At 27.2% G+C, this 13745-nt stretch overlaps 1 long non-coding RNA gene across 1 annotated transcript in view; it reads right to left on the bottom strand.

Annotated features, from left to right (window-relative positions):
- LOC136082169 (uncharacterized) overlaps positions 1-3898 on the bottom strand; it is a 5588-nt gene extending 1690 nt beyond the window's left edge. Inside the window, exons 1-3 of the long non-coding RNA XR_010639460.1 lie at positions 3804-3898; positions 3423-3491; positions 3156-3283 (exon numbers count right to left, since the gene is read on the bottom strand). This is a non-coding gene — a long non-coding RNA (uncharacterized LOC136082169). The remainder of the gene's footprint in view (positions 1-3155; positions 3284-3422; positions 3492-3803) is intronic.
- Positions 3899-13745: the final 9847 nt, after the last annotated feature.

Genomic DNA, 13745 nt, shown 5'->3' on the forward strand with positions numbered 1-13745 from the left:
GCCGCCACAAAGTCCAGACCTTAACCCTGTTGAAAATATATATGGGCAATTTTGAAATCTAAAATAATTGTAAAATAGCTTATTTCATTTAATAGAGTTACTTTTACAATGATTTAAAAAAAATTATAAATATTTTTTTCCTTGATTACAATCAAATTTAAAAAAAACATACAATTTTTGAAGTTATATAGATTCCAATGTAAATAATTTGGTTTTTATTTTTAGATCTCTGAATTTATCAAAAATTTTATAGCTATTAGTGTATATATATATATATATATATATATATATATATATATATACATATATATATATACATATATATATATCTATATTTATATATATATCTATGTATACATATATATATACAGACCTTCCACTCTTACGGTTTTGACCGTGAGACTGGCTTTATAACAAACCTCACGGTCTCACGGTTGAACCAAAATTATGGTAAATTTTAAAAATTTTCCGCAGAACTTTTTTTTTCAATTTAACTTTAGAAATATTTTAGGTTAAAATAATAACAATATATATTCTGAAAAAGATTGTGATTACATCAAAAACTAATGAATATTAAGTGATCAAGCTAGATCATAAAACCGGCTCCAACTAATAAATAGATTTAAACATGAGTTTTTTTATAAATTAAATCCGAATTTTAAGAAATGGCGTCAAGCAAACATATAAATGCAAATTTAACTCAACATGGTGCCAAGATTACCCTGTTAGGGCTGTTAAAGGTAATATTTACCAATTTTACTGTGTTCCGTGTGTTAAAAAACTAACTTGTCATCATCAAGGAGTTAAAGATGTATCTGATCATTGCAAAAAAAACAGTCACGAAGCAAATGTTATTGCATTAAAAAAGCAAACTTCTTTAAATAACTTTTTAAAAACTTACACAACATTAGATAATCAAGTAATTAATGCTGAAGTCATGGTAACAAATTTTTTGGTTCAGCACAACATTTCTTTAGCCACCTCCGATCATCTTACATCTCTATTTAAAGAGGTTTTGAAAGGACAGTAAAATAGCCAAGAGGTATGCAGCAAGTCGAACTAAAACAATGGCTATTATAAACGAATCATTTGCTCCACATTGTCGAAATTACATTGTAGAACATTGTAAAGTTCATCCATATTCCTTAGGCACAGATGGATCGAATGACTTTGGCATTGATAAGATGAATCCTATATGTATCAAAATATTTGATGCTAACCGCTCAAAAACAATAACATGTCATTTCTTTGATATGTGCTTAACATCTGGAGTTGATTGTGAAAAGGCTGCTGTTATCTTTTCTTCTATAGAAAAAAATTCGAAGTATATGAAATTCCATGGGAAAATTGCATAAGTTTAAGTGTTGATAATACAAACTCTATGATTGCATCAAGATTTTTAGAAAAAAATAATAATATCTTTATTGATGGCTGCCATTGTCATCTTGCACACTTAGCTGCTAGTAAAGCACATGATGTTTTTTGTGATTATATTGGATTAAATGTCTAAAATGTTATGATTGATTTGTACTATTGGTTTGATAAGAGTGCAAAACAAAAAAAGGCAAATTGAGAGAGTATTTTGAATTTTGTAATCAAGAATATCAAGGCATTCTAAAACATTTATCAGTTAGATGGCTATCTTTAGAGAAATGTATTTCAAGAGCTATTGTCAAGTATACAAGCCTGAAAGCTTATTTTTCAAGTGAAAGTTTTGCTGATGAAAGGTTTAAGCGTTTATATGACAAATTTCATAATCCAATTTTGAAACCAGCAACACTTTTTCTGAAATGAGCATTACCTTTGTTTTTACATTTCAATCTACTATTGCAGCGAGAGAGTCAAGGGTTGTCTGAAATGAGCAATGGAAAGGTCTAGGCAAAAAGCTGGCTAAGCGCATTATTCTACCAAACAAACTGAAAAACATTTCATCGGTTTAAGAAATAGACTTAGAAGATTCAAAAAATTATATTGATACGCAAGATATTTATCTTGGAGTTCTAACAAAACAAAAACTCAGGCAACTCTTTGAAACAGGAGATATTTCACAAAACAAAAGAATTTTTGATGATGCTGCTTACTATTTTTTTAAGTCGTCTCTTAAATATATTAAGCACAAATTTCCTCTTAACGACAATTTAATTGTTAATGCTGGTTGGGTGGATGTTTTAGACCGTGAAATCGTAGTGGGAGCAAGTTCAGTATTTTTATGACCGGTTCCCACACTTGATGAATGGTATCAAACCTGATGAATTGTATGAGGAGTTTAGCGATTATCAGATTTTAAAGAACAATGATTTTGATAATGTTTTTGAGGAAGCTAAGATACCTGAAAAGATTCTTGATGATATTGGAGGTGAACCTTTGTTTCACTACAGAATTGACATTTTATGGTACCATATTTCAAAAATGGTTATTCCCAACACATTATTAAACATTTTAAACTGCTACCAAAATTAGTTGAAATTGTTCTTAATATTCCCCACAGTAACGCTGAGTTAGAACGATTGTTTAGTATTGTAAAAAAAAACAAATGTCTTGAGAGATCAGCATTACAGTTGGGATGGGACATTATCAAGTATTTTAGCTATGAAAACAATGTTTCCCGAGGCTACTATACCGTGTTTTAAGTGGAAACCATCTGAACAGCTGTTAAAAAAACATCAAAAAAAGCAACAAAAATGTACAATGCTAAACATAATGAATAAATATTATTTATTTATTTATAAAATGTAACTTTTCATTCTATTTTAATTTTTCTTGTTCCAAAAAAAGCCCTTTTTTTTTAATTTTACGCTTCCCAAGGTTTTTGTGTAAATCTAAGGTTTTTTTTTAATGAATCTCAAGGTTTTAAAAAAAAAAGGTTGGAAGGTCTGATATATATATACGTATATACATATATATATATATGTATATACATATATATATATATACGTATATATAGATATATATAAATATATATATATATATATACATATATATACATATATATACATATATATATATATATATATATATATATATATATATATATATATATATATATATATATATATATATATATATAAATATAGACATATACATTTTATGGAAGTCAAATTTTACAATTAAAAATAGTCACCATTCCATACATAAATTAACTAAATTAAACTTACTTGAATAGTTGTAACTATAAACTATCAATTTAAATCATATAATGTACTTTGTTCATAAGATGGAAACCAGTTAAAACCATATCATTTCTCTATCTTTGATCCACCAGATTTACTTAATAAACTTACACCTAAAATCAAATTATCAAATGTCAAAAAAATTTAAACAGTATTATTAAAATCAGATATGACTAATAGTTATTATTAAGTTTTATTTTTATTCTTCACCATATAGTCTAATGACAAAGAGAAACACAATCATTCACTAACATAATTACTTTCATTCTTTTTTGGAGTCCTCTGTAGTTGTAAAATTAAATCCTTCGCCTACTTTTTTATCTTAATAATAGATACTTATAAGTAATTATTTAGCAAAACAAATATAAACAAAAATGTAAAAACTAAAACGTAGACCCAGTGCAAACAGATTACGATATATATCTAGGCAATCATAATACAATAAACAGATTCAAAATTTTACTTATCCCAAAATAAAAATAAGACTTATTAGATGTTTATTTGATATAGTACTTCACCGTTAATTATAGAAGTTTATTTGATATAGTACTTCACCATGAACATAAAACTGTAAATATTTTTTATTCATATAAAACAATTAAAATAGCAATGAGTACTGTAAAATTTAATAACCTCCAGTAACTTTAAATTTTTTAACTCTAAGCTTGTTCCATGAATAATCAATTGGAAAACTATTATAGGCAGCTTTCATTGCATGAACACCAGTTTAAATATATACATATATATTATATATATATATATATATAGATATATATATATATATATATATATATATACATATATAGATATATATATATATATATATATATATATATATATATATATATATATATATATATATATAGTATATATATATATATATATATATATGTATATATATGTGTGTATATGTATATATATATATATATATATATATATATATATATATATATTTATATATATATATGTATATATACATATATATATACATATAAACATATATATTTGTTTATAAATGTATATATATATATATACATTTATAAACAAATATATATATATATACATATAAACATATATATTTGTTTATAAATGTATATATATATATATATACATTTATAAACAAATATATATGTTTATATGTTATATATATATGTATATATACATATATATATATAAATATATATATATATATATATATATATATATATATATATACATATACACACATATATATACATATATATATATATATGTATATATATATATATATATATATATATATATATATATATATATATATATAATGTATGTATATATATATGTATATATACATATATATATATATATACAAATATATATATATATATATATATATATACATTTATAAACAAATATGTATGTTTATATGTATATATATATATATATATATATATATATATGTATATATTATATATACATATATATATATATAAATACATATACACACACATATATATATATATATATATATGTATATATATAAAATGTATGTATATATATGTATATATATACATATATACATATATATATATATATATATATATATATATATATATATATATATATATATATATATATGTATATATAAAATGTATATATAAAATGTATATATTTCTGATATATATATATATATATATATATATATATATATATATATATATATATATATATATTCATAATTACATGCATTAATACATAATATTAAAATAAATGAAAATGCATATCAAAGGTATGTGATAAATAATAAATGTTAGAATTATATATACAACACCAACTCTAAAATTAGGAATAGAAATATAAACATTATATATACATATATAAAATGTATATATTTCTTTTATATATATTCATAAATTTACCCAAATATATATGCATAAATACATATTATTAAAATAATTAAAAATGTATGATAAAAAATAAATGTTAGAATTAAATATACAACACCAACTCTATAATTAGGACTTAATACTTTTCCTATTAAAATTAGAAGTTTTTCAAAAAAATGGAAATAAAGTTTCATATCCAAACGTGTTTTTATATAAAAAAAAACTTTATAATGCATACTTTCATTATTGGTCGAAGATTTTATACTGAATATTTGCTTGATAATTAGGGTAAGGTGTTTAAAGTTTTTCAAATAAATAAAAAAATTAGTCTGTGAACAGACTAAATTTAGTCTGACTTATTATGTTTTATTAATTTTGATATTACTTAAAACATCTGAATCTTATTAAAATTAAGTGCTATTTTGAACTTAGAAATAACATATTTAATACAACTTTGCAATTTATTAAAATGGTCATTTTCAAATAAATAAATCATCAACAAAAATAACCTGAATAAACCGAATATACTCTGAGATTTACGTATATTATATACAATTTGATGCAAAATCTAAAAGTTTTAAATTAGCCGCAATAAAAAGAAGTTATAAAACATAACTTTATCAAAATATTTTTTTTTATACCATCTGCATGTATTCTATTAAGTTTTAGTTGCCTTTTCTTTACGGCAAATTATTTTTGTAATGGCTAGTTAATGAGACAATAATTTTCAATGTGTCACTTCCTCAACGTTGTCAAAACAACGTTTAATTAACGTTGGCAAAATAACACTTTTTCAACGTTTTTTAACTACCACATTTTCAACGTTGGTATATGTAACGTTGAATAAGCGTTGTTTCATAAATAGCTTAAATACGTTGAAAAAGCAGCTTATGTCTAACTTTGATAAACCTTCAACTTTGCGACGTTTTTACAGTGATTATTTGCGTACTTTTATTCAACGTTGAATAAACGCGGTTTTTTGAGAAGATAATATAAGTTGATATTTATACGCTTATTCAACGTTGAAAATGTGACGTTTAAAAAGCGGTTTATTTTTAACGTTGATGAAGCATAGATTTTGAATCGTCTTTAAAATGGCTTTTTGCGTAAGTTGATTCCACGTTGAATAAACGTCTTATTTTGAGAAGCTAAATTACGTTACAATTTCAACGCTTATTCAACGTTTAAATTTACCGCAATTTAGTATACAATAACAAACATTGATTCAACGTTGAAAGCGCGTTGTTTTTGTGACTGTAACGCTTTTTCTACGCCGCGACCGGTTTTCAACGTTGATTCAACGCTGACATGTTTGCTGGGGTAACAGTATTCTATACAAGGACGGATTAGAGATTTAAAGATGTAAAGAATACAATCCGGAATAAGAAAGTAGCGAGTACGATAAAGAGATGCAATCTTAGCAGATGCTAATTTTGCAATGGATTTGATATATGGTTTTTAAGAAAGATCAGAAGTAAAAGTTAATCTTAAAAGAAGGGTAAATGGCTCATCGAGTGCATTGCGGCTCCAAAATAAAGGACCTAGATTTTTGCAATAATGATTTAATTCAATAATCCTAAAAATGTTACCTAATACACCGTAAAAAGAGAGCTTATGGAAAAGACCAACATGCTAAATTTTATCAAAGACTTTAGAAATGTCAAAAACTATAGTCCTAGCCTCTGCAAATTTATTCAATGCACAATAAAACCTATCGGAGACTATCGTTAAAATTTGCAGTATAACGAGAAGATCGAAATCCATATTGATGATCAGATAGTAATTTTTTCAGATTCAAGATGAGAGATCAGGTGTTTGTTAAGACTCAAAAACCTTGCTTATGATAGTAGGAAGGCTAATGGGACAGTAGTTAGACGAATCAGATCGCTCTCCAGAATTTTTGAAGATAGGGATAACAGATGCCGCTTTCCAGCAGGCTTGAAAACAAGACTCTGATAAGCAGTTGTTAAATAGTTTTGAAAGTATAGACGACAGCTCCGGAGAACATTTCTGGAAGACTGTAACAGGTATGTTGTCTGGACTACAATCTGTAGAAGAGTCTAAGCAGGAAATCACTTTAGATAGAGAAGCTAGAGTGATACAAATGTCAAGCAATGGATCAACCTGTTTGTCGGCTATATCAGGTATGATGTAATTAGTGGAATCAAGAGATGAGATTAATTAAAAGTTCTTGGCAAAAAAATCAGCTTTGTTTTAAGGCGAGTAAACAAAATCAGAACCATGCAAAATATATAATAAATATATCTACGCTAGCTTAATAGATGAAGAAGGGGTAAGAAGCTGGTCAACAGATAGAACCTGTTTACCCATTAAGTCCCCCTAGAAGACCATTTACAAGATAGTTGCCGGATGCATTTAACGTTTGCCCAAGATGAGTTTTGTTATCGAGACACCATCTCTAGATTATTATTTTTTAGTTCAACGAGTAAAAGTCAATTTATATTAAGTCAATTCCAGTAAAAATTAAGTTAATTTAAAAAGTTAGTTTTAAGTAAGATTTAGGTCAGTTAACTTGGAATAGCCGCAGTCGAGTGTTTATCAACTGAGGGTTTGTGTTTTAGGCTAGGCACTCTTTTAACCAATAGAAAAGATTTTTTAGATTTGAAACTTAAAAAAAAAGAAAAAAGTTGCGTCACAACCTTAAAAAAAAGAAAACAAAAATAGTAACACATTTATTTATATATATATATATATATTTTGAAAAACATTTTTTAATTTCAACTTTTTAATTCATTTGAATATTCTATTACAGACACAGTAAACATTTTGGTTTCTTTTTTTAGTATTTCTAAAAATTTTTCTATGGGTATTTTTGTTTAGCTTTATTTTGTCGCGAATTCTTAAAACAATTCATCATATATGACGTTGATTTTAACACGATGTTCGCGATTTTGCGGCGAACAGACGTGTTTTTTTTCCGAAGAGATTTTAGAGAAAAAAAGGCTAGCTTTTACTAAGACGTATTTAAACTTTATGTTATATGGCGCCAAGAGAAATTAGTGAGCTGTTTTTAACAATACATTCGAGTAATAACATTTTAGAGATTTACGTAATAAATGTAGAGGAAATATACTCCCATCTAATAGTATATCATCATCAATGGGCTTTCGCAATTTAAAGAAGCGGAAGTTTTAAAATTATATTTTCAGAAACATTGGAACATTTTGACATATCATTGACGTTTTCGCTCCTAAACTTTGTTCTAGTATATAGACGTTAATGATCCAGTGAAAAGAAATATGAGGAAGCGGTATAAGATAGTAAAATGTCTTGATGATATATATCTGCTGTCGATTACTTTAGCAGAGAATCAACTTCATGAGGACTTAAATAAATTGCTTTCCAACTACAAACAAGTTAATCAACAAATGTATCAACCATCAGATATAAATATGGCTTTAAAAGAAATTATTGATCGATTAAAAGAGTTAAATTCAGAAAATAAAAAAATTATGGCAGAATGCATTTATTACAGGAAGAATACAAGAACTACAAAAAACGAATAGCGAAATCGTAAAAAATCAATGTGCGTCACAATCTAACAAGTAATTGTAAACCTCATAAATCGCAAAAAAATATAAAATCCATTGTTTCGAAATCGATAAATTGTCCTTCCTCAAATCCAAAAAATATTGAAATTGAAAATATGCACAAACAACATTTTTCAAAAACATTTGCCAACGTTGTGGCACAAACGCAATCAACCGCAATAACTTCTGAGAAAATTTTTGACGTAATAAAAGACAAAAAAAAGGAAATGAACGGTATTGAACGGAATAAAAATGACAACTTTATTTTAATTTGTAAGAATAATAAACCCGTGCGCCCTGTCGCACACCAACAAAACTCATCTTTCGAAAAAAAGTACCATAAGGTCAAGCCTATTTTTGGAACTAAAACTACTGATTATAAAAGCATTGCAGAAGAAAAAGTTTTACGTAAATTTGATGTCTTTGTAGCAGGCATACGCAATCAAATTACTGAAGAAGATCTTAAAAATAACATAAGTAAAATTGGCATTACGTCATTGTTAGTTGTGGTAAAAAAAAAATAAACGAGTATAATAAACGAGAAAACGAGAATAGATCGTTTCGAGTTGTAATAAACATTTCGGAAAAAATAAAAATATATTCAACCCTGAATTATGGCACAATAGTATAACTGTAAAACCTTTTAGGACGAAACGCTTTTTCAAAGACAGTGAATAAAATATGGTATTTAACAGGAACTAGGATAAAAAATTTAATTGAAAATGGATCCAAGCAGTATAAAAGAAAAAGAAAAAATCTACTACAACTTTCTATATATGTATTTTTAACTGTCTAAACATTGAATTTACGAAGTCACTAATATAATCTTATGATGTCTAAACTTAAATATTCCATCATAAGAGATATGTCTGATAATACACACTCCAATGATTTCCATCAGTCTGATAAACTTGAAAAAGGTCGACCACATGGCGGAAATGTGTTCTTTATACGAAGAAATCAACTCCATAATATTAGAGTAATTTACGAGGACGAACATATTTTAGCAATAAATTTTAGAAAAAATGAACTTGATATTATAGTTATTGGAGCATACTTATCCTTACCGCAGAACAGTCTCTCCTCATTCTCATGGAGTTATTGGACTTCTTCTCATCACGGAACAGTCTCTCCTCATCCTCATAGTCATTGGACTTCTCATCGCGAAACAGTCTCTTATCACTGGAAGAATACAAAAGTCAATTAGATATCGTCAAAGATCTAATTAAATAGTTACGAAGGTAACGGCAATATAATTATAGCCGGTGACTTCTAATCTTTTCCACACCTAATATACGATTTGTATGAAAGATAGAATTCCAAAAGAAATAATTATTTTGTGCACTTATCTGAATTTTTAAAAACAAATCAATTAGAATTTGTAGATGTAATTAAAGGTTCTGGCCTTACTTAAATATGTCTACACCAGAGACGAGCTTGTCATATATTGATCACGTTGCCGTATCAAAATATTCAAGTTTTTTTAAACTTAAATTCATTGTTAATCCTGAGTAATCAAATAATTTGAGCAATCGCCTATCGCTATCAATATCAGTTGAAGCTAGAGGTAAGCACACTAAATACAACACCTTTGAAATAGCAGAAGATACTAATATTCTTAGCAACGCTTGGTACGATTCTAACTTTATAAATTCATATAATGATCATTTAACCAATCGCTTTAACAATCCTAATTTTACTGATGCTTATGTATACGACCTTGTTCAAATCTATAAAATAATTGCTGGCAGCGCTCAAATAGCTTTTATAGAAACTTTAAAAAATAAAAAGTAATGTTTGTATTCAAAATCTTGATGGACACCTAGTCGCTCTAAAACTATTCTTTCAATTCGTTTAAAAAAATGGAGAGAGTCCGGTTTATTAAAAGATTTAAGATCTTTAACTTTCAATCGTTACCTAATGGCTTGTAAAATCTTTTTCAAAGCCGTCTAATTAGCTCAAAATAATAAAATTTGCACAAAGTATGTTAAAATTGAAAAGTTAAAAAATATTTGGCTAAAAAACTTTGGAATGTTTAAACAAAGACATAAATTCTAGATTATTAACCATAAACAATAAAAACAAACAAAAAATTTATTACTTCAGAATTTGCAAACCGCTCCGAAAGAGTACTGAATACTCCAAAAATAACACATCGTAATGAAAATCGGACAATTCCGCCATGTACAAAACATGATGATGTTACAATAACTGAAGAAAATATAACTAGAGCTAAATCGAACCTAAAATTAAAAAGATCTACCAACTTTTTTGGTATCTTAACAGAGTATTTGAAATACGCAAATTGTGATTTAACAAAATTTTACAGACTTTAACAAAATGACTCATCAAATTTATTAATTACTCAATTAATGATGGATGGACATCAATATCAATGTCAACGTCAATTATTGTGCCCCTTGTTAAATCGTACAAAAAATCTTCAAATAGCTCGAGCAACTATCGCAGTATTAGCATTACACCAGTTTTTACAAAGGCTCTAGAATAACTAATCCTCAATATATGTTCAAATATTAGAGATGCTCAGCCCCTACAATTTGGATTCAATGCAAACTGTTCAACGCTACATGCTAAATTTATAATGTGTACCTATGTCCTTTAAATGCAGAAAAATCTTTTGATAGTTGTAACTGGGATACCCTATTTGATAAATTTTATTTTGATAAAAAATTACCACTTTGTATAGGTAACAATTTCTCTTCGTTATATAACAATAGTAGTGCAACAGTCTTATATCAAGGTTGTATATCAAACTCTTTTCTTCTAAAGCAAGGACCAGACAAAGATCGATTCTTTTGCCTCATGTCTATAACATTTACACTGAAAGTCTTCCTGAAACTATTAAAAGCCAAGGTATTGTTGGCACATCATACGGTAACTTTACTGGTGTGGTAGCATATGCGTATGATATCATTCTTTTAAGTTCTACCCTTTTTGGTCTCATAACCTTATAAAAACATGCAATATATAAAGTAATCCAAATTGTATTAAACTAAATGCCGAAAAAACTGAGTTCTTGGTTTCAGGTAAAGCACAAATACAAACTAATACGATAACATTTTTTGGTAATAAAAAAATCTTCAGAACAACTTAGTACCCTATGTGAATCCCAGATGTCTAAGTTTATTCTGAATAACAGAATAAACTTAGACATCTGGGATTCACATGGGGTACTAAAAATTCAATTTTTGCTTCACTTAGTTATACAAATTTTGATGGAAAAATCTCAAACTTTAGAGCTGTTGTTCAAACTCTTTTTTAATCTGGAATCCGGTTTGACCACCCAAGTTCTATTTCCTATATATATAAATCATTGACAGTCCCTATCTTAACTTATGGTATAGAGGTATGTGAAAATAATTCTGCTTTGATGAAAAAGCTAGATATAATTGGAAGGAGTGCTCTAAAATGTTTCGAAACACTGTAAAAACTATACGAATTTGATATTTAAAATCCAGGAAATTTCAAAAAGCTTTTAACAAAATTAATTAAATTTGTTCCTTCGTTGTCTTAATAATAAATTAACTGCGTACATTATCTTTTCACAACTGAAACACTCTTTATTTCAACATTCGTTTGTTTTCAAAATTTAAATTTTCAAAACTTAATTCAAAAAAAAAAGAAGAAAATAAAAACAGCACTTTCTAAAAGTTAAATTCCCTCCGAAGTTGAATAAACTTTGAAGAATGCAATAGAGTGCTGAAATGCATAAGAGCAAAGAGGAATTTTTAAATAAGTTCTAGAAGAAAAAATTCTTAAGTGAAAATCACCAAAAATAACTTCCTTATTTTTCTTTTTACCTTGTAAAATACAATAAAAAAAATAAATGATCTTAAATAAATGAAATAATAATATATAGCTGTTCATTTTGTCTAAGAATAATATATATATATATTAGGGATATGACTTTTTAATTTTTTTTCAAATAAAATGTTTCCTGTATCATAAATCGATGAACTTTTACCTAAAATCATGAAAAAAGGCCCAAATAGCTTTCTGCAACAAAAAAAGGTCACCCCCAAAATAAAAATTTGATTTACCATTTTTATACATTCATTTTTGACCGATGTTTTAATCTTAAGCTTAATTCTCAGCTTAATTCTATTTATTTCATTATTTTGTTATGAATTTATAAATATAACGCCACACGTTACCATGGCAACGAAACGGCCGTGTGCCGGCAAATACTTGGAATTGTTATGTGATGACGTCATTGTGTTACCACGGTGATATAGACGACTGTAACAGACTGTAGAAGATTATAGAACTTAGTAGAACATTCTGGAAGCTCTAAATAATTATATAAGCGAGCTGCTGTCAGAGCTCAGTGTTGATAATGTGAATAGTTCTATGAAGTACTCTGCGTGTAACTGAGCTAATAAGGAACTACTGTAGCGAACTAAAGACGCTGTAAGTGTACGAAGTATAAGTAGTTGTAGCATTATCGTTAGGATACGGACTGGATTATCGAACTGTTATCAACATTGACTGGATTATCGAACTATAATTGGATTACTATACAGTTAAAGTATTTTATTAATTAAACGACTTTATTAAACGGATATTTACGCTCAGCTATCCGTAAAGTCGTAACAATATTATATGATGTCTCACAAGAAAAGTCATACCACAGTAACAAAGAACAAGAAGACTTGGACTAAAAATTTGGTGAGATTTCAAGAGTCACACAGAAGAAGAGGAAGCGTGGCTGTAGAAGAACATTCACTCGATGAAAAATCCAGAATACCACTTCAATTGCAGATCGTAGGAAGATACCAGTTTCTCGGAGCATATGTTAAAGGAAGAAAAGAACGAATAGACCAAATTTCTAAGGAAATTACAAAATTGTGGGACAATAAACTGAATTTTCCACGTGTGTCTGATCAAGTGATAAGAGCAAAGCTTATGAAGGTGCTGAAGGTCTATGATGAATGTGTCAAGCGTGGAAAATATGATGTTCTCAATGCATTATTTGACATCACGAAAGTGAATGGCCAGTGGTTATCCTCGGAAGATAAACGTCTATACCACCTACAAAAAGAAAGTAAAGGACAGGTGGGGTACTCAACAGGACAAGTGGCAAGTAAAGAAACCATTCACCCTTCCAAGAGAAGGAAAGTCCAGTCTGGAACAGCAAT

The sequence above is a fragment of the Hydra vulgaris genome, chromosome 07, assembly GCF_038396675.1.
Source record: "Hydra vulgaris chromosome 07, alternate assembly HydraT2T_AEP".
NCBI classification, from domain to species: Eukaryota; Metazoa; Cnidaria; class Hydrozoa; order Anthoathecata; family Hydridae; genus Hydra; species Hydra vulgaris.